This window comes from Macaca nemestrina, chromosome 7, assembly GCF_043159975.1.
Source record: "Macaca nemestrina isolate mMacNem1 chromosome 7, mMacNem.hap1, whole genome shotgun sequence".
In the NCBI taxonomy this organism is placed as follows: Eukaryota; Metazoa; Chordata; class Mammalia; order Primates; family Cercopithecidae; genus Macaca; species Macaca nemestrina.
Genome location: NC_092131.1, coordinates 56511002 through 56533106, shown reverse-complemented (window position 1 = coordinate 56533106; position 22105 = coordinate 56511002). Strand labels below are relative to the sequence as shown.

The following is a 22105-nucleotide window of genomic DNA, read 5'->3' as shown; positions in this document are numbered from 1 at the left end:
TACACACACAAACAAGAAAGCACCAGGTGGTAACAAGTGGCACTGAAGATTACAGCAGGAAGCATGTGTTCAAGAATGAATGGGGGATGGTGACGGGGCATTTAAAGGGAGTCCTGCATGAACAGAAGCAAGCATGAGAAGTTCTGGAGGAAGGGCATTGCAGGCGTGGGGAACAGCCAGGGCAAAGTCTCCAAGATTGGCATGAGCTTGGCAAAGTGCAGGAACAAAAATGGTACCCGTGGCTGAAATGTTTTACAGGAGAGTTTGGAGAGTATGGTGAAGGCTGGTGAAAGCCTTATAGGCTAAAGTAAGGAGTTTGAATTTTAGTCTAGGTGCCACAGAAAACCATTGTAGGGTTTTAATCAGGAAAGTGATAAATTTCATTTGGAAACAGTAAACCAGTACTCAATACTATTGAGTATTACTCAAACTATTTCTTTAAAGTCAATATTTCATTTTTACATGTTTTAAGGAAAATGAAAGATAATAAACACTTACAGAGCATCTTTTATGTAGAAGGTATAGTTTGTTTCATGTAACTTTTAGAATAACCCTAGAGGTAATTATTCTTCATATCTATATTCATCCAGATGATAAAACTGAGGCTTGCAGAGATTAAGTAACTCACCCAAGGCCACATAGCTGGGGCAGAGTAGGAGTTCACTTCTTTATGAAGAGTGTGTGCTATTTCCATTATACCATGTTGTCTCAGCATTTGAGGTCTAGAAAAGCAACTTGAACACAGATGTTCAATAAATCTGTTAAATGTATAAAAAATAAGCTTTTCCATTAAAAAATCTATCTTAAGTCATAAGTCAGAGAACATCTTTACACAGAATTGGGCATGTTCAAAATTGTTGGAAAGGCTTGGGTCAGGGGATGTGAGGCTGGGATTCCAGATGATTTCAGAATGAATCGCTGATCTGACCTGCCAGGGAAACAACCTCTGTTTCCTTCTGCTATGGCCAGGAATAGATTGTGAATCAGGAGGCCACTGATGAAACTGTTAACTCCAAGAACAAATCACTTTCGCTGCAACATAACCATCAAGAAAACTTCACTACCACCACCAGAATAGCCACTCAGCAGTCACCCAGTGGAGACAGGGCCCTGGAACCCTGCTGTAGAGAAGCTCCTGCCTCCACAAACCTGTTTGCAAATAGCAACAGGAGAAGCAGCAGGAAAGACAGTCCCTCCCTCACTTCCATCTTCCAATTCTCCCATGTGCAACTAATTTGGAGGACTGAATTGTAAGTCAAACCCTGGCTGGAAGAGAGCCTGGGAAATGCAGTTTTTAGCTTTCCAGCCTCTGAACCATGGAGGGAAAGTGAAGTGGATGATGAGTGCCAGTTTCTCATATTCACATCTCCCGCTTCCTACCCAACTGCAATGTCCACCACTTGGCAAAGCAATTTTGAAACTTTGAAAGGCAGTCAATGGGGTAGAGGTTTTGGTTGACGTTAGTTGAACACAGCTACTCTCTGAGTGTCAAAGGACTGTACTAGTAGCTTCTTGGGTGAGGAGCTTTCTGGGCCTGCACTTGGCCTATGATGTTTCTGCCTCAAAGATAAATGAGCTGAGGATTAGTTTATACCCTGCGAGGTCCTCCAAAGAACACAGCGTGATTGAAGTTAATGTGTTTTCTTCATAGGCATTTAACCAAGCTCAAAAGTATCTGGGGACAGTTGGCTTTTAAGGCGTCTGAGAACACGGGTTACAGAGGGCCTCTCACCAATCACCAGCTTCTAGAGAGGCCCATGTGGGATGGGGATGCCTCCATGGCCTTTTCTCTGCTTCGCAGCTCACCTACACAAATCTCATGTCAAGTCAACTCTGCTGGTCACGTGGGTTTCTTCCCTGTCTCTCTGTTTCTTCTCTTCTTAGAAGAACACCAATCATTAGATTTAAGGCCTACCCTAATGCAATAGGACCTCATTTTAACCAATTACATCTACATGACCCTATTTGCAAATATGACCACGTTCTGAGGTTCCATGTGGACATGACCTTTGAGGAAATACTACTCAACCCACTATAGTGACCCTTTCAACTGAGCACTGTGCGGAAGATTTGTGTTTTCTTGGTAAGACAAACCCTAGATCCAGTATACCATTCCTGTTTGAGGAACAGTACCTGTGACCATCTCTCATCCCATCTCACTCCCTAACTCAATCCTTTTCAAGATTATTTGTTCCTCTATTGGCTTTCTTATTCATCAGTCACCTAAACATAAATTCTGATGTGCCCTTGGATTCATCCCCTGTCCTCACTCTTTGACTTCCCTAATTTCCTAATGCAACCAGCCATCAATGCCCATGCATCCTCTCTCCTAAATCTGTTTCTTTTCTTCTTAGAATAACATCAGTCATTGGATTTTGGGCCCATCCTAATGCAATAGGACCTCATTTTAACAAATTACATCTGCAAGACCCTATTTATAAATAAGATCACATTGTAAGGTTCCAGGTAGACATGACTTTTGAGGGGATACTACTCAACCCAGTATAGTGACCCTTTCAACTGTGCACTGTGCAGGAAGATTTATGTTTTCATGATAAGACAAGCCCTAGATCCAGTACACCATACCTGTTTGGCTAACAGTGACCTGGAACAGGACCTCCCCCAGTTTCCTAGTGCAACCAGTCATCAATGCCCATGTATCCTCTCTCTTCATCTAAGTTGAATCTATCCCCATCTCTTGCTCCCCACAGCCAATGTGAGCCACCAGCACTGCTCCCTTAGACACTGTGAGAGCCTCAGACTTAGGGTCCCTGGCTCTGGTCTTGTTTTCCTGTTCCCAGTCTCCATGTTGCCTCCAGGACATTCTCATAAATGAAAACCTGGTCAGTGACTAAATCTAGTCTCTCAGCAGACTTCCACATACATGCTTTACTACTGCCACTATAAACACCCTGCAATTTTCTGAGCTTGCCATGCCTCTCCTCACCTCCACACCTTTTAATATATTGCTTACACTTTCTGGCACAATGTGCTTCATGGAGCCTGCCTGGTTCACATCTGTTCATTTTTTCAGACTTATCATAAGCCTCATTTTTATTTTTGAAGCCATCTCTGATGCCCCACAAGCTGGGCTAGGTAAGCCCTTCATCAGTACACATCTTATTCACCTCATCTATGCACACAGGTGGCATAATCCTAGATTTTCTTGTTTGTCTCTCACGCTAGACTCCTTCACAGTATGTACCTGTCTTCTCCACATTTCATATAGCTGTATCACAGATATCAAACACAATACTAGGCAAATAGAAGGTTTATTAAATACTTGTGTAGTGAGTGAAATTAGGTTTTCCTGATGGAGTTTAAAACCAGTAATTAGCTAAATCAGGGCCAATGTGTGGCTCCTTCTCATAAAATGTAGCTCTTAAAGATTTCTAATTTCTGCATTTGAAATTTCTGCATTTCTGTTCAATATGTGATCCTCTAGGGCATAGTCATGTCATCCTTTGTTTGGTGGTGATCACGTGTGGTTACAGAATCATGGGCATGGCTCAGTTGAAGATTATAGATGCTGTGTATATGTCTTCATATTTTATTTATATGGCTGTATTTTTCTACCTAAGGGAAAAACCTTTTCAACAGGTTAACTTTCCTGAGGTGAGAAAGTCCAAACCCAGAGCATTTTAACAACAGGTGACATTTATCAGGCACACTACAGTCAAGCTGAGGGATGGCCAGGGAACTGCCTCAAAATCCCAGACCTGATTCTTGCCAGACTTCCCCTTGAAGTTCCAACCATACTTGCAAGTTTGCAAGTTGGATTACTTTCTCTTTTTTTTTTTTTTTTTTTCATTTTGAGATTGAGTCTCGCTCTGTCACCCAGGCTGGAGTGCAGTGGAGCGATCTCCGCTCACTGCAAGCTCCGCCTCCTGGGTTCACGCCATTCTCCTGCCTCAGCCTCCTGAGTAGCTGGGACTACAGGCGCCCGCCACCACGCCTGGCTAATTTTTTGTAATTTTCGTAGAGACGGGGTTTCACTGTGTTAGCCGGGATGGTCTCCTGACCTCGTGATCCACCCACCTCGGCCTCCCAAAGCACTGGGATTACAGGCGTGAGCCACGGCACCCGGCCTGCAACTTGGATCACTTTCTTTGTGGGAGTCTGATGGACTAAGGAGGCTATCTAACTATGAAGCACTAGCAGTATGCAGTATAGTGCTGCAGTTCTGTATCAAGAATTCCTGTGTAGAGTTGTTATGTGCATTCAATGAATTGACGCTTTCATTCACTGACTTTGCAGGCATTTATGAAGTTCTTACTGTATACCCCTTATCATAACTGGCACTGAAAACATAGAAAAAATAAAAGACCAGAATAGTTCCCAAAGGAATCAAATTTCATACTTGTATCTTCATGGACACCGATACAATGCTAATCTCTTTCCTGGTCAGTCCAGAGCTTTGCCGATCTATAGACTCAATCACAAGATGCCTATTTCAAGTTGAAAGTGGATGATTCTGGTTGTAGGGATGCTTGTTCCTACGTGGAAGATGCCAATTATTCTCCTTTTTGTCATTTAACATATGTTGTCATATCCCTAAAGATCTCTGACCTTGCAGCCCTTAAAAAGAATGATGCAATGCTACATATGCTAGGCATGGAAAGATGTCCTAGATACAATATTCAGTGAAAAAAGCAAGTTTCAAGATAGTATATATGGTAAAAAACCATTTTTTTTTGCTTTTAAAATACTGGAGAAATGTTGTTCTGGGACCAGCAGCATTGGCATTACCTGGGAACTTGTTGGAAATGCAAATGCTTAGGCCTCTCCCCAGGCCTACTGCATCAGAAACTCTGAGTATGGGTTTGGGAATCATGAACATGACCCCCAGGTGGTCCCAATGAATGCTCAAGCTGGAGACCTGCTGCTCTAGTGTGTACAGTGGCCCAGTATTGTTTGTTACTGTATATAGTATCCTAAGGTCTAGTGTGAGTTTGTCACAGCTTTATAATTGGTTTATAGTTATAGTCCCTGTAAATGAATCACTTGTGTTTATAAAGGATTTTGATTACATTATTTCTGGTTTATTGTATTTGTATATACATTTCCTTTACAAAATCAGTAAAATACAAAGTCATCAAATTATAGGTACTTTAAAAAATGCTGGTGACTATATGAAAAAAATCTCTAGATGGCTGTACATTAAGCCGGCACTTTTCAGGCTCTGATTTACATACAGATCACTTGGGGAATCTTGTGAAAATGCAAGACTGGATTAAGGCCTGAGGTCCTGCATTTCTAACCAGCTCCAGGTCAATGCTGCTGTTCACATTTTGACTAACAAGCCACTAAAATGTTATCCATGGTTATTGTCGGAAGGTCAAATGGTGGGGGGTTATGCTTTGTACATTTCACCTTTGCGCATTATTTTTTAAAAATATTTCTTTTACAAATAACTATATTCAGAGAAAGGATGAAAGAGTTTTAAAGTCTTCACCAGAGTTTGCCTTATTTTGACATCTCTCTGTTACGCAGGCTTAGCCTTGAATCACATTTCCAAGAGTGAAGCAAAAGGAAACTCATTTATTGGCCCTAGAAATCCCCCCACTGATATTGTAGATATGAATGTTAAAAAGCAGTGCTGTTAGGTATAGAGGGAAGTAGGAAGAAATTCATATTAGCTGGATTTTTTTTAGTACAAGTATTAGAAATCTAATTGAAATGGGCTTAAAGAGATAAAGGACATTTTTAAGAAATCCGAGGGAAATGCTTGCTTTAGTCACGGCTGAATGAAGTATTCAAATGATACCGTAACAAGATCTGCTTTCTTCTGCAGTGGCTTTATCTTCAGGCAGTTCCTCGTTTACCAGGGTGGCCACCAGCAGCCCTAGGCTCTGCTTCTATGATTAGAAACCACAGCAGAATGAGAACCTCCCTTCCCAGCAAAAATTCCAGGGCCGACTCCCATTGGCAGGAGCCCATCTCTGAAACTTTCACAGTAACTTTGATTGGCTAGACTTGGCCACAGGCCCACTTCTGAAGAAGTCTGGGGGTGGTATCAACCGCACCCATGACAGCTGAGAGGAAGGGTGATTCCCCACAGGAAAATCAAAGTTTTGATCCAAGAGCAAGATGGAATCGATGTAAAAGTGAGAGGTGGTGTTCTGTTATTATGCCAGTCTTCCAGCCCAATCCTTTCATTTTGCTTATTTGGAAATCAGGTTAAGGGATTTATTCAAGGTCACATGGGTAGTCAACAGCAGAGCAAGATTTACCAACTTCTGCCCTATTTCTGTATCCTCTCTACTGTAGTACTGCCAAGTTCTTAGAAACTAGGAATGAATCAAACATGGAGCTTCTATAATGCTAGCCTTATATTTGAAATGTCTTCTGAAATACTGTATTTCATAGTATTGAATTTAAAGGAACTCTAATTGCACATCTGTCATCTTTGACGCTCCTACATTGACTGCCTGGAGTAAGAAAACCACATTCTTTCTGTGATAGTAATCCTTGCTACTCCTTTCCTCTTTGGGGAAACAAGTCAAAGCTTGACAAAGTGTAGCTGCTGATCTGTTTGAACGAAGTTCGATCCCTAACCAGTGATCCCATGAGTGAGGTGGATGCCCTATGGATGGAGAAGCTCACACCAGCCTCTGCATTTTTTGTGGTATATTTTATCCCGAGAACTTGATTAATAATCTAGACTGGGTCCTCCCTTTGGGTGGGTATGTTGCCCTCCCAATTTTCCCAGGCACAGCAATATCTCTGCAAACAGGTACGGGCATGCATCAGAAATCTGGAGGCTCGCCCAAAAAGTTATGTCTGCTGTTTGTGAAGGGGCAATGTAGCAATTACATGAGTAATGCAGTGGCAGATCTTCTATGAGAAATTAAACCTGGAGAAAGAGGGCTTTCCTCCTTGAAGGAAGGGTGTTGGGTGAACTAACACTCTTTTCTCCTGCCCTTTCTCCCAATCTCAATCCCTTTCTCTCCAAACATTCTTCCTTGAGCACCCCACTCTGGCACTCAAAAAGCCATGGGAATAGGAAAGAAGTGGCTGGAAGTAAACAGCCTGCTTACTCACAGCAACTGAAAATTTTGTTTCGACAATTCTGGTTCCAGGAGCAGGAGCTGAAGATTAACGCCTGGAGACTGCCCCATTCTGAGAGCAGCAGCCTGGCTCCTGGTGGCTCCAGCAGCAGGTAGGAAAAAAATGTTTCTTCTTACCCTTTTTTATGAAATATAATCTGAAGACAAATTTAATCTTAAATTCCAGTACAATGGGCACAGTAGAATCCAGTACAATGGGCACAGGTTTAAATAATTTGATTTGTCTGCAAACCAGCCCAAACTGCTGAGAGTTGGTTCTGCTGCTGAAGCTGATCTGTCTCATGATTTATTCTTTAGGGAAGGGGATATGTTGGGTTGTCCAATGTAACAGCCACTGCTGTCAGGGCTAGGAAGAAACTCACGTCTTCATGACTTGACGGTGCCTGTGCTTTCTGTACTTTTGCTTATAGTGTGTGTGTTTATGTACACATGTCCTGTACTCCAGACACACACTTGCCTTTGTTAAGAACACTCTCAAAAACACAGCTGAAAACCTGACCAGAAGACAGGCCCCTTTGATGCACCATTTTATTCTAAATGTTTCAAGAGCCCAACAATGAGTTCTTGTAAGACACCATCATAAGTTTTTAAAAAGGCAGTTATTAAGAGTCTGGGAAACATTAAGTAGGTGTCAGTTACATTAGTATCAGTTACATGCTTACCCTCTGGGTTGGAAAAGGAGACATTTACATATTTTGGGTTCCTGCACTTCTTTTATGAGGGGTATAACTTAGCAAAACTAGACAAGAAACTGTAAAATGAATACAACGAGCTGTCAGAGTTTGTCATAACCAGATCCCAAGTGTTGTAAAAGTAAAATATGATGCATGTGCGACAGAAGGAAGTGATAAAGGGAATATGGAAAAGAACAAAGTGGAGTTTTATGAGAATTTCTAGGTCTACTTTTTAAAAGCAAACTAAGTTTGTGAGTCAGCAACCAGGCAATCAGTTCTCAGAGAAGCTTCTTATGAACTGTGTCATTGCATTACTGTTAAGATGGCCAAATATTGAGGCTATCTGTTGTTTGCCATTGTGAGTGTGTGTCTGTGTTTCTGCATGTGTATTTATGACAGAGAGAGAGACAGAATATGAGGGAGGGAGAGAGGAGAAACTCTCATATACTGGCTTACAGACAAATGCTGGGTCATTTTAAAATGCATCTCTGTAACCACTTGTTCTGGAAACATTAATCACCACCTTCTGTGTTTTGGGCACAGTGCTAGGTCCTGGCTGTATATGTGTGTATAGTGTGTGAGGCACAGCGCTAGGTCCTGGACTATACATGTGTGTATAGTGTGTGGGGCACAGTGCTAGGTCCTGGACTATATATGTGTGTATAGTGTGTGTGTGTGTGTGTGTATAAAATACAAAATTTCTTCTTTATAACCTTTACCTACCTCTTATTAGTGTTGCCAACAAAAAGACAACTGCAGAGTTTTAGTGCATTTACCATAGCAGAACTCCTAAGGTGGCTTGTGTACTGACCTGCTATAAAAATATATATTGTCTATATATACGTGGGAATGACACCCTGTTGAAAATAAATACTGTGTTCCTCTCTGTATTGGGCTCAAGCTTCCTTAAGATCCAGTTCTCCAAGGTCAAGAATAGTGAGAGCACTGCTATTAGATTTGGATCTTGTTTGTGATCCCTGAGTTCCCTGGGCACGGGCCGTGGTTCTTGACTAAGGGCAGGCTCTAAGGCAGGGGCCAAATACCTTCTCTGCCCTGCCCTCTCCCCAAAACCCTGGGAATGAAGTTGAATGGGGAGTGGGGTGGGTGGAGCCCCTTCCCCTTTGGAAGACTCTTCCCTGGGTGTCTCCAAGGGAATCTTCTTTTCTCTTTTGCATCAATCTGAATGCCCTAGGCTCTCAACAAACATTCTTGAACCTCCTTGCATGTTAGCATGGGGCCCTCACCTGCCCTAAGAGGCTGTCTCCTTAGCTGGACTGAGGCAGGCCCAGAGGCAAGGTTGATAGATGTAAAGGTCACCTCATTACCAGCACATGCGCTTCCTTTTCACTGCTTCCTTACAGCTGCTTCTCTTGGTTGCTATAAATAACATCATTCCCCACTCTGGAAAATGTCTGAGTTTGTCATTGATGGTCCCTTAGCTCCTCATGTCTCCTAGTTCTGGTGAGAAATGCTACCTAGGAGGAAATGACAACGCAGAGGAAGAAATCAGCACCCAATAGCAATAACAGCACCCAGCATTTGCTAAGCGCCAGCTTATGTGCCAGGTACTGTGCTAAAGGCTTTACATACCTGATCTAATTTATTATTTACAGCAACCCTATGAGGTAAGGACTACTGGTATCCCCATTTTACAGAAACAAACAAACAAAAAACAAACAAACAAACAAAAACCCAAAATGGATGCTTAGACTTTTCTTTGCTGCTGGGGGATTCAAATCTAAGTGCCTAACTCCAAAGCATTCGACCACAGCCTGTGATGAGAGTGAAAATCAAATTGATCTTGAAAGTTGGCCAGGAGAAGACAGTACAGCCCTGTGAGGTGGGCACTTAGGCAGAATCCCTTCTGGCCCTCTTAGCTCCCTTGTTCTTCCATGGAGCCTCTGGAAAGGTCTGCTGGAGACCACCAGGGAGACCAAAGGACTTCCTCTGCGGCCTGTGACTTCTCTCTCCAAGTGGCCTGTCGTGCCTCCCTTTGAGGTCTGGCAGCTGACATCTATCTTGGTCTTTGTTTACAAACAAGGACTGTGTATCCTGTTCTTTCCTTGCTATTCAGGGCTGACTTTAACTCCGCAGGAGCATATGTTTGACTTCCACTGTGCTGCTGTTTCCGGAGACAGACTCCTGCTTTAAGAGGAGTCAGGAAGTGTCCACACTCGCTCTTTTCCTTTCCTTGACTTTCAGCTAATATATTCCCCCAGAACCTACCTAGAACCAAGAGTTCTCATTTTGGGACGAATTCCTAATACCTGTTTGAAACTACTCTCAGGTAGAGTTTGGGAAATCTCTAACCTGTTTGTCTGTGACCCCACAATTAACTAGTCACGTGATAGCTCATTCCCAAGCTGTCACAACTGTCACAACTCGAACCTGTTCGTGTGTGTAATCTACAGGCAAATCTTCAGTAATGCGGGTCTTGTCTCACAAGACTAGGGATGCCAGAGGAGGGCCAAGGTCAGCCTCCTTAACACCAAGACCATTGGATGAGTCTGGTTAACTTGAGCGGCACACCGAGACCTATCCCCTTAAACATCTTAGAAACTATTTTTATTGTATAACTTGGTAATGAATCAGTCAGGTATCACCTTCTTTGATATTTGGTCTGAAGTTGCTTATTTTCATTTTCAAAGGATTTCTCACGTTTTGAATTTTTTTAAAAAGAGAGTGAAAAAGATTGCAGATTTGAAACAACAAAAAGGGAGAAGACTAATATTAATTGAGCAGGTACTGTGTACCCAGTGTTTTACTCTTTACATGTGATACATCATTTAATCACGACAGAGCCTGGCAAAGTGGAAAGACCCATTTTACAGTTGAAGATACCAAGTTTCAGTAAAAGTTCAGTACTAGGTGTGATGGAGGCAGCATGTAAATGGGGGTCATAATTTGAAGTTCAAGTTGTTTCCCTTATTCCATGCTGCCTCCACTATGGCACCTTGATTATAAACTCCTTCCCAGTGGACAGGGTGTGCTCAGATGGTTCATCTCATTTCATCTTCACAATCCTGGGATATAGGTACATGACACTGATTCAGCAGATGGGGAAACTGAGACTCAGAAGGTGCTGCTGTGTTTATTTAAAACCACTTCCTATTATGGCTTTAAAAAGTTTCCTCCTCATGTCAAAGACACCTGACTTCCTGGGAAAATGGTGTTTACGTGAAAAAATTTAATCTCCCAGATCCTAATCAGCAATCATCTATTTGTATCACTTTAGATTTTTCAAAACCTTGATCTTAGCAATATGTGTTTACTACTTTGTTCTACTTTATTTCTAACATAATTTTATTTCATAGCCACAGGCTGATATGGTTTGGTTGTGTCCCCACCCAAATCTCGAATTGTAGCTCCCATAATTCCCATAATACATGTCGTGGGAGGGACTCAGTGGGAGGTAATTGAATCATGAGGGTAGGTCTTTCCTGTGCTGTTCTCGTGATAGTGAATAAGTCTCACGAGAGCTGATGGTTTTATAAAGGGGAGTTCTCCTGCACGTGCTCTCTCTCTTCCCTGCTGCCATGCAAGATGTGATTTGCTCCTGCTTTGCCTTCTACCATGATTGTGAGGCATCCCCAGCCATGTGGAACTGTGAGTCAATTAAACCTGTTTCCTTTATAAGTTACCCAGTCTCAGGTACGTCTTTATTAGCAGTGTGAGAACTAATACACGGGCAAATGTCAATGAAATAACATACTTGTCATTTACTATATGAACATAGTTTTCTATCCTATTACTCAGGCCAGTTCCTTATTATTGAGCATTTGAGATGGTCCAATGAATGCAACTTTTTAACTTTTTCCTTTGGGCTTTTCTTTTGGACATGTCAGTCTGTTCAGGCTGCTATAACAAAATGCCATAAATTTGGGTGGCTTATAAACAATAGAAATTTATTTCTCACAGTTTTAGAGGCTGGAAAGTCCAAGAACAAGGTGCCAGCCAATGTGGTGTCTAGTGAGGGTCTGCTTCCTCACAGATAACCGTTGTCTTACTCTAACTGGTGGAAGGTGCTAGCTAGTGGGGGTTCTTTTTAAATAAGGGCACTAATCCCAATTATGTGGATTCATAAGGATTTCAACCTATAAATTCTTGGGGTACACAAACATGTAGACAATATTATTCTGTCCCAGTCCCCCAAAATTCATGTTCTTCTTTCATGCAAAATACGTTCATTTCATCCCAATAGCGCCAAGAGTCTTAACTTATTTCAGCATCGACTCAAAAGTCTAGGGTCCAAGGTCTCATCCAAATAGCATCTAAATTAGATATAGATGAGATTCAAGATATGATCCACTCTGAGGCAAATTGCTCGCTAGCTACGAATCTGTGAAACCAAACGTGTTATATGCTTCTATGATACAGTGGTAGGATAGGCATGGAATGGACATTCCCATTCCAAAAAGGAAAAATAGGGAAGAAGAAAGGAGTAACTGGTTCTGAGCAAGTCTAAAACCTTAAAACTCAAAAACAGTCTTTGGCTTGATACTGTGCCCTCTAGGCACACTGGGGCAGAGACTCTGCCTTCTGGATCCATTGGAGTGGTGGTTCTGCCCTCACAGATTTGTTGGGCAAAGCCCATACCACAGCTGCCATGGTTCAGAGTTGTGTGCTTGTGGCTCTTCAGGGCTGAAATGCACACCTGTGGCAACATCTATCTAGGGTCATGGGGGCAGCCTCACCCCCATGGCTCCACTCTGCATTGATTTTTGGTACCCTAATGGTAATCTATGATAACCCAGTGCTTGATGGGCCTTTTGCACTTGGGCCCATGATGAAGGTGGCAGCCCTAATATTTTCTGAATTTCCTTCACAGCCATTTTTCCATTGTCTTGGACAATAGGTCCTGGTTTCTGTTTAGATAGTTGACTAATTTCCTTGTCAACTATCATTGTCATTTGGCCACACTCTTGATGTTTTCTCCCAAATATACTTTCTCATTCTTTACAATATGGATAAGCTGAGAATTTCCTAAATCTTTCAGCTCTCCTTCCATCTGGATTAACAATTTCATCTTTACATCATTTCTCTCTTCTCACATTTTAGTATAGTCAGCCAGGAGAAGCCAAACCATACCTTCAACACTTGACTTAGAATTTTTCTCAGCCAAATATCCAATTTCACTGCTCACAAGTTTTTCCTTCCACAAAACACTAAGACAAAGACACAATTCAACTAAGTTATTTGTCACTTTGTAACAAGGATCACCTTTATTCCGTTGTTTAATAACATGTTTCTTGTTTCCCTCTGAGATCTCATCAGAATGGCCTTTCATATACATATTTTCACCAATATTCTGTTCACAACAACCCCACTTATATAGTCTGTAAAAATATTAAGGCATTCTCTACAACTTTTCTCTTTTCTTTCTGAGTCCTCACTAGAATCACCTTTAAGGGTCTATTTTAGGAAAACACAAAAGTTCAGACCATAGCAGGGGCGTATGGCCTCCAAAGAAGAAATCACTGAGTCAAATAGAATGACAAATTTCATAGCTCTTCTGGCAGATTGCCAGACTGATTTCTTCTGAAACCAGCAACAAATACAAGTATTGTTTCCCTACAATCCTAGGCTGCCCTGTTCTTTATTAAGTTGAATTCGTTTATAGTTCTCCCTCTGAAAGGTTTGGGTGCACTGATCTTAGAGTGTCTTTCTCCCTATCACTGAGCCTTCTAACTGAGGACTGACACTGAGCCAGCTAACAGCAGCAATTCCTCCAGTCAGGATAAGAAGACGTTAAATGCCATGTTCCGTGGCCTAAAGGAATTGGAGAGGTGGAGGAAATGAATGGGATGAATTGAGAAGGAAAGAAAACTAGGTGAAGAAGCATTATAAACAGAGGTGTAATGGATGATATGGGAAAATTAACCCCTTGGGGTTCTTGAAATAAAGACCAAGATGTGAACTATATTTATTTATTGGTTTAGGTGGTTGCCAGCCTCCAAGATAGCCCCTAATGATGACTGCCTCCTGATATTAGTAACCTGTGTTGTCCCTACCCACATTCTATAAGGGTTGGTCTGTGTGACTGGAATACAAGATAAGTGATGATATGTTACTTCTGTATTACATGTGGAAGATGTAGCAGCTTCCATCTTGGTCACTCATTCTTCTCTCACACACTTGGATCACTCACTCTGGAGGAAGTCAGCTGCAAGTTGAAAGCAGCACTGTGGAGAGGCCCACGTCATGAAGAGCATGGTAGTGACAGTGTTCCAACTGCAACAGAACCTCAAACCACATCTTCACCATCTGCTGTACCATCTGCTCAACTAGCTCCTTGTTCAACTGAATAGATTATATCAGTTATCTATTGCTGTGGAACAAAGCACCCCAAAACATAGTGGCCGAAAACAACAATGATTTCTTGTTTTTCACACTTCTTTGGGTTAATTAAGTAGCTCTCATGCTGTCATCTTCCTATACTTACCTCATGTGAATGCAGTCAGCTACAGATTTAAGAGGGTGTCACTCCCATGTCTGGGGCCTCAGGTAGAGATGGTTGGAATAGCTGGGACTCTAACTCCTGTGGTTTTCTTACAGGCTTTAGCACAGTGCAATGTTCTCAGGGTACCAAGAAGATAACAGTAAAAGCTGCGAAGCCTCTTTGGATCTGGGCTTGGAAGTTGCACAGCATTACTTCTGCCACATTCTATTGGGTAAAACAAGTAAAAAAGGTTAGCTTAGATTAAGACATGGGGGAATAAACTCTGCCTCTTAATAAGAAGATTTGCAAATAATTTTTGGTCACTTATAATCCACAAGTCTACCATCTGGAAATAATTATTTGCATTCTTCCCATATGCAAAATATACTCACCCCTCCAAGACACTTAAAGTCTCATCTAATGATTGTGTCAGATTCAAAGTCCATGATTTTATGATCTGCCGTCTGGTCCAGACATCAAATTTCTCACATGTAGTTTCTCTTCATCCAGAAATGAGATTTGCCTTCCAACATAGCATATCCTGGCCCCTGTTTGTTTCCTCTAAATTATGCTTACAAATTAAGCCATAAACCCACCATACAATGTTGAAACAGGGACATGGTAACCTTAATAGATATCCTCATTCAAAAAGGAGGGTAACGGGAGGCAATAGCAGTAATTGGACCATAGTAATTCTGACATATGTATCTGGGCACATATTTTCAGATTCCTCCACTCAAGCAGGCAGAATTCCTTGATTAGAATATGGCTCTACTCTTGACTCAAACCTCTGGGTTCTTGATTCCATCTTCTGAAATAACTTTTTTTTTTTTAAGGAATGACCTATGTTTGCAGCCAAGTATCCTTCTCAGCCTGTTTCTTGCTTCTAGAAAGTTGGGAGCCCAGAGGTCTCTTATCATCTAAACTGTTATTTATATAAAACTGTTCTTCGATCTGATACAACTCCTTTAAAAACTTTATGGGTTTTCCATGTATCATATTATTATTCTCTCTATTAGACAAAATCTGTATCCGTAATTCTTTCTGGGACAGGCCTCTCTCTACAAATGCTCTCTCCACAGTAATGTTACAACAGAAATATAATGCAAGCCATATGTGTGGGTCATATACGTGGTTTTTTGAAATCCTAATAGCCACCTATTTTAAAAGAGTAAGAAGAAACAGATGAAATTATAATATTTTATTAGATCCAGTGTATCTAAAATATTATCATTTCAACATGTAATCTGTATAAAAATTAAGATTTTTAAACTTTTCCATATTACATTTGAAACCCAGCATGTATTTTACACTTACAATACATCCAATTTGGACTAGCCATATTTCAAGTGCCCAATAACTACACATCACTAGTGGTTACCATCCTGGGCAGCCCAGCTCTATATTACCCAGAGATATTTTGGGATGAGGCTTCTACGAATCTTAGAAGCCCTTTCATCCAGTTGAGAGTCTACTTAGAACTTCCTAAAGTCCTTTAGAGGCCTTAATACAGGATTTTATAGCCACACTCTAGATTAATCTTTATCCTGAAACCATTTCTTACTTTGAGAATCCTTTGCCAGCTGGAGAAAATGGAAATGAGGAACAGTCTTACATTCCAATCCAGCAAGTCCTGGGACCTGCTCATTTCCTCTATGTTCTGCTTGCAAACTAAATGATTCCTTCTTTAACTCATCCCTCTTTCTGCTATACCTTATCAGGCAGTGTTAAAAAAAAAAAAAAAAAAAAAAACCTCTGTTTTAGCATTTTGTGTAGAAATTGCATTAGCCAGACCCATAAGTTTATCAGGTACGGTTTTTGCCTTACAAGTTACCACAGGAAATTATTTTGCTGATTGTTTCAAAAATATGGGTTGCCCTTTTTCCAGACTCCAAAAGTAATTTCCTCTCTTCTCTTCCAGCCTCTGCCCACCATGTGGTCCCAAAGCCAGTGCCACATATTTTAATTTTTGTTTTGCGGCAGCACTCCACTCACCAATTTTTGTTTTTTATTCATTGCACAGTCACAAATGATTCCAATGCTTAGTGACTTAAAACAATAATTTGTTATTTTTCATGATTCCATGGGTTGTCTGTCTAGTTTAATTACTACTGGTATTACCTGGGCTTATGCACGTGGCTGCCTTCAGCTGGAAGATCAACTGGGGCCTGGGCTCAGCTGGGACAGCTGGGCCTCTCTCTGTCCATCTGCTCTTTCATCCTTCAGGAGACTAGACTTTCTCATGTGGTGGTGGCAGTGTTCTGAGAGTACAGTACAAGCTTCAACAGGCAAGCATTTATCGAGCTTCTAAACATGATCACATCTACTGTTCCACCGTGTGACCAAACCCAGCATCATGTGGGAGGAAACTACACAAGGGCATGGATCCTGGGAGGCATGATGAGTTGGGGAATAATTAATGTAAAATCTACCGCTCGATCTCATAGGTATTTTATGTATTACATAAGATATTTGTATCTAAAGCACTTGTAACCCAGTCCTACTGCTCTGCAATTTGCCCAACATCCCACAAACAGTGACTGAATTTGGTTCCAATGTTGCTTTTACTTTAATTTGGAAAGATTCCACCCATGCTTACTCAATCTAACAAGAAACAGAGTTGAGCAGATGGGACAGGTTTCCTGGCAGAGGTGCAACTTGGAATTCCTCTGCAGTTTTCAATACAGTTAGTTCTCACACATAGAGACCTCACATGATCCCTTGCAGTAGAAAATGTTCAATAAACACGTATTTCTTGATGCTCCTTTCCTTCCAGAGACGAACCTTGCCCTCCTTTAGCAGAGATGTTGACTCTCAGCAATGATAGCTGAGCCTGTAGTTTTTCTCTGTTCAAAGTTGTCACCTGGCCACTCATTAATATACAAGAGAAAGAGTAATTGAGGTATGAATGGCCCAATTTTCTTTTCTATATTTTATACTAAAACTTCTATGGTTTTGATAGAATGTCAGATTTCCTATTTAAAGGAAATCGGCTAACATTTATTCAGAACTTTTGTGTTAAGTGTGAGACATTGTATAAAAGCTTCAACTATATTAACTTATTTAATCCTTAAAGCAGTCTGTTTTACAGATGTGGAAATGAAGCACAGAGAAACTAGATAACAGCCCAAGGTCACACCCCAGTCAGCCCAGCTCTGAGGTCCAAGTTTCTAATCACTGTCCCACAGCTGTCTACATACAGGGAAGGCAGAGAGACCATGAAATCAGAGAAAAGCAAAGTGTGGGGTATAGCAGAAATCAGAGCAACAGTCTGATACTGTGTATATTCTTTTCAGGTATTCGGTCCTTGGGTGATCTGTATAAACTCTTCTAGGACCCAAATTTCTTTTGGTCACTTGGTTTCCCAATTCGACACATGGGTAGGGAGGTATTTTTTTTCTTAATTTATCTCATTTGATTCTCATATCTGAACTGAGCTTGTTAAATTGAAAATATTCTCATGTGTTATGGAAATAATGGCTTGGCGGCCCTGGCTAGAGAGTGTGCCGTGTCTTGGAAGACCTTGGCAAGGCTCCTGCTAACCTAGTGGAGAACACACAGTTCACCTCCTGCTACATCAAGTCTTACGATATTGTGAAGGTGCCAAGTTTGCATGCAGGGTGACAAAAAGAAGCAGCTCACATTCACAATTGAGTCTTTTAAAGTCTGCCCGAATGTTGCTGGAGCTGCATTTTAAAGGGTTTTGGCAGTTACATATTTTGGGAGATGATGGGGGAAAATGTTATAGATGTAAATGAATGTGGAAGTAGTATAAAGATAGTGTGTATGTGGGCCGGGTGCAGTGGCTCACACCTGTACTCCCAGAACTTTGAGGGGCCAAAGCAGGTGGATCATGAGGTCAGTAGTTTGAGACCAGCTTGGCCAATATGGTGAAACCCTGTCTTTACTAAAAATACAAAAATTAGCTGGGTGCGGTAGCACGTGTCTATAATCCCAGCTACTCAGGAGGCTGAGGCAGGAGAATCACTTGAACCCAGGAGGTGGAGGTTGCAGTGAGCCAAGATCATGCTCCAACCTGGGTGACACTGCACTCCAGCCTGGGTAACAGAGTGAGACTCTCTCTCAATTAAAAAAAAAAAAAGAAAGAAAGAAAAGATAGAAAAAGATAACGTTTATGTAAAGAGAAAGTTTTGAGTTGAAGCAAGATCTGTGCTACTCACTCATTTTTAGATTACTTTTTGTATGTGTAGACACACCTGAATCGTTCATGTGTCTTCAGTTAACAGGAAAAGATTTAGGAAGTTAAAGAAACCTGAAGGCCATAGAAGATTTATATATATATATGTGTGTGTGTGTGTGTGTGTGTGTGTATAATATATATAGAAGATTATATATGTATATAATATATAGAAGATTATATATATATGGCCATAGAAGATTATAGATATGTGAATATATATAAATATATATTTATATATATATGTGTATATATATACACACACACACATATAATGGGTGTGAGTCACATGTGGCTTAAGTATCTTGAGTTGGAAGCCCATACAGTGAGCAGTACAGTGAGTTGTTTCTAAGTTAATTTCTATGGCAAGTGTCAACGATCTTAAAAATGTTAGCCTAAATTAGGAAGCAGTTTTGATCTTTGATACTGCAGGGATTTTGCCATAAATAGTTATGGGAAACTTGCCAGCTTATCAGGGTGGATTGGCATTAAGAAAGCTGGTGCTCAGTTTCTCTGTTCCTTCTTCCTAGCATAAATCATTTCCTCTACTCCAAAACTCTAACAATTGGGCTTAGAATTGTACTATGTACTGAATAAGAAATTGGAAACAGAAGTTCAGAATCTCTCCATGCCCTGTTTCCTCCTGTCTTGCTGGCTCATTTGGGATGTTATGTCATTTTCTTTTTTCTTCAACTTTTATTTTAAGTTCAGAGGTACTTGTGCAGGATGTGCAGGTTTGTTGCATAGGTAAATGTGTGCCATGGTGGTTTGCTGCACAGATCATCCCATCACCTAGGTATTAAGCCCAGCATCCATGAGGTATTCTGCCTGATGCTCTCCCTCCCCCAACCACCCCCTCCCGACAGGCCCCAGTGTGTCTTGTTCCCCCACCATGTGACCATGTGTTCTCATTATTCAGCTCCCACTTGTAAGTGAGAACATGCGGTGTTTGGTTATCTGTTTCTGTGTTAGTTTGCTGAGGATAATGGTTTTCAGCTCCATCCTGGTCCCTACAAAGGACATGATTCTGTTCCTTTTTATGGCTCTGTAGTATTCCATAGTGTATATGTACCACATTTTCTTTATTCAGTTGATAATTGTTGGGCATATAGGGTGATTCCATGCCTTTGCTACTGTGAATAGTGCCACAATGAACCAGTTCATGCATGTATCTTTATAATAAAATGATATATATCCTTTTGGATATATACCCAGTAATGGGATTGCTGGGTCAAATGGTATTTCTGCCTCTAGGTCTTTGAGGAATCACAACACTATATTCTACAATGGTTGAACTAATTTCCACTTCCACCAACCGTGTAAAAGTGTTCCTTTTTATCTGCAACCTTGCCAACATCTGTTGTTTTTTGACTTTTTAATAATAGCTGTTCTGACTGGCATGAGATGATATTTCATTGTGGCTCTGATTTGCATTTCTCAAATGCTCAGTGATGTTAAGCTTCTATTCATATACTTGTTGGCCACATGTATGTCTTCTTTTGAGAAGTGTCTGTTCATGTCCTTTGCCCACTTTTTAATAGGGTTGTTTTTTTCTTGTAACTTTAAGTTTCTTACAATAGCTGGATATTAGACTTTGGCAGGTGGATAGATTGCAAAATTTTTTCCTATTCTGTAGATTGTCTGTTCACTCTGATGATAGTTTATTTTGCTGTACAGAAGCTCTTTAGATTAATTAGATTCCATTTGTCAATTTTTGCTGCAGTTGCAATTGCTTTTGGCATTTTTGTCATGAAATCTTTGCCTGTGTCTATGTCCTGAATGGTATTGCCTAGATTTTCTTCTAGAGTTTTTATAGCTTTGGGTTTTACATTTAAGTCTTTAATCCATCTTGAGTTAATTTTTGTATATGGTGTAAGGAAGGAGTCCAATTTCAATTTTCTGTATATGGCTAGCTAGCTCTCCCAGCACCATTCATTAAATAGGGAGTCTTTTCCCCATTGCTTGTTTCTGTTAGGTTTGTTGAAGATCATATGATTATAGGTGTGTAGTTTTATTTCTGAGTTCTCTATTCTGTTCCATTGGTCTGTGTATCTGCTCTTGTACCAGTACCATGCTGTTTTGGTTACTGTAGCCTTGTAGTATAGTTTGAAGTCAGGTAGCATGATGAGTCCAGTTTTGTTCTTTTTGCTTATGATTGTCTTGGGTATTCAGGCTCTTTTTTGGTTCCATATGATTTTTAAATAGATTTTTCCAATTATGTGAAGAATGTCAATGGTAGCTTAATGGGAATAACATTGAATCTATAAATTACTTTGGGCAGTATGGCCATTTTTACAATTTTGATTCTTCTATTCATGAGCATGGAATGTTTTTCCATTTGTTTGTGTCCTCTCTGATTTCTTTGAGCCATGGTTTTAGTTCTCCTTGAAGAGGTCCTTCACATCCCTTGTTAGCTATATTCCTAGGTATTTTATTCTCTTTGTAGTAGTTCTGAATGGGAGTTCATTCATGATTTGGCTCCCTGCTCACCTATTATTGGTATATAAGAATGCTAGCGATTTTTGCACATTGATTTTGTATCCTGAGACTTTGCTGAAGTTGCTTAGCAGCTTAAGAAGCTTTTGGGCTGAGACAATGGGGTTTTCTAGATATAGAAAATATTCATAGTGAATACCATTCATAGGAGTGGTGAGAGAGGGCTTTTTGTCTTGTATCGGTTTTCAAGGGGAATGCTTCTAGCTTTTGCCATTTCAGTATGGCTGTGGGTTTGTAATATATGGATCTTACTATTTTGAGGTATGTTCCTTCAATACCTAGTTTATTGACAGTTTTTAACTTGAAGGGATGTTGAATTTTATCAAATGCCTTTTCTGTTAGGTGTCTATTCTAAATAGACATCTATTGAGATAATCATGTGCTTCTGTCTTTAGATCTGTTTATGTAACTAATCACATTTATTGATTTGAACATGTTGAACCAACCTTGCATCCTGGGGATGAAGCCAACTTGATTGTGGTGGATAAGCTTTTTAATGTGCTGCTTGATTTGGTTTGTCAGTATTTTATTGAGGATTTTTGCATTGATGTTCATCAAGGATATTGGGCTGAAGTTTTCTTTTTGTCATAGCTCTGCTGGGTTTTATTATCAAGATTATGCTGGCCACATAGAATGAGTTAGGGAGGAGTTTCTCCTTTTCAATTTATTGGAATAGTTTCAGTAGAAATGGTACCAGCTCTTCTTTGTACCTTTGATAGAATTCAGCTGTGAATCTGTTTGGTTTTGGGGTTTTTTTGGGGGGGGAGTTGATAAACTTTTTATTACTACCTCAATTTCAGAAATCATTATTCATCTATTCAGGGATTCAATTTCTTCCTGGTTCAATCTTGGGAAGGTGTATGTGTTCAGGATTGTAGCTATTTCCTCTCGATTTTCTAGTTTATGTCATAGAGATGTTTTTAGTGTCTTCTAATGGTTGTTTGTATTTCTGTGAGGTCAGTGGTGATATCCCCCTTACCATTTCTGATTGTGTTTATTTTATTCTTCTTTATTAGTCTAGCTAGGTTTCTAGCTTTCTGTTTGTTTTTCTTTTAACAGTTAGGCTACTCTACCATAGGCTGCTCTGGTTTGCTGGGGTCTGCTCCAGACCCTAGTTGCCTTGGTTTTTACCATACCTGGAGATGTCACCAGTGAAGGCTGTGAAACAGCAAAGATGGCAGCCAGTTCCTTCCTCTGGAAGCTCTATCCTGGGGGTACTGACCTGTTT

The 22105-nt window shown here is 40.6% G+C and overlaps 1 protein-coding gene across 1 annotated transcript in view; it reads left to right on the top strand.

The window, feature by feature from the left end:
* The first annotated feature begins 7088 nt into the window (after positions 1-7088).
* Positions 7089-22105, top strand: part of LOC105481827 (FERM domain containing 6) — a 250255-nt gene continuing 235238 nt past the window's right edge. The window contains exon 1 of the mRNA XM_071100191.1: positions 7089-7162. The gene's annotated coding sequence lies outside the window, so the exon portion shown is untranslated. The remainder of the gene's footprint in view (positions 7163-22105) is intronic.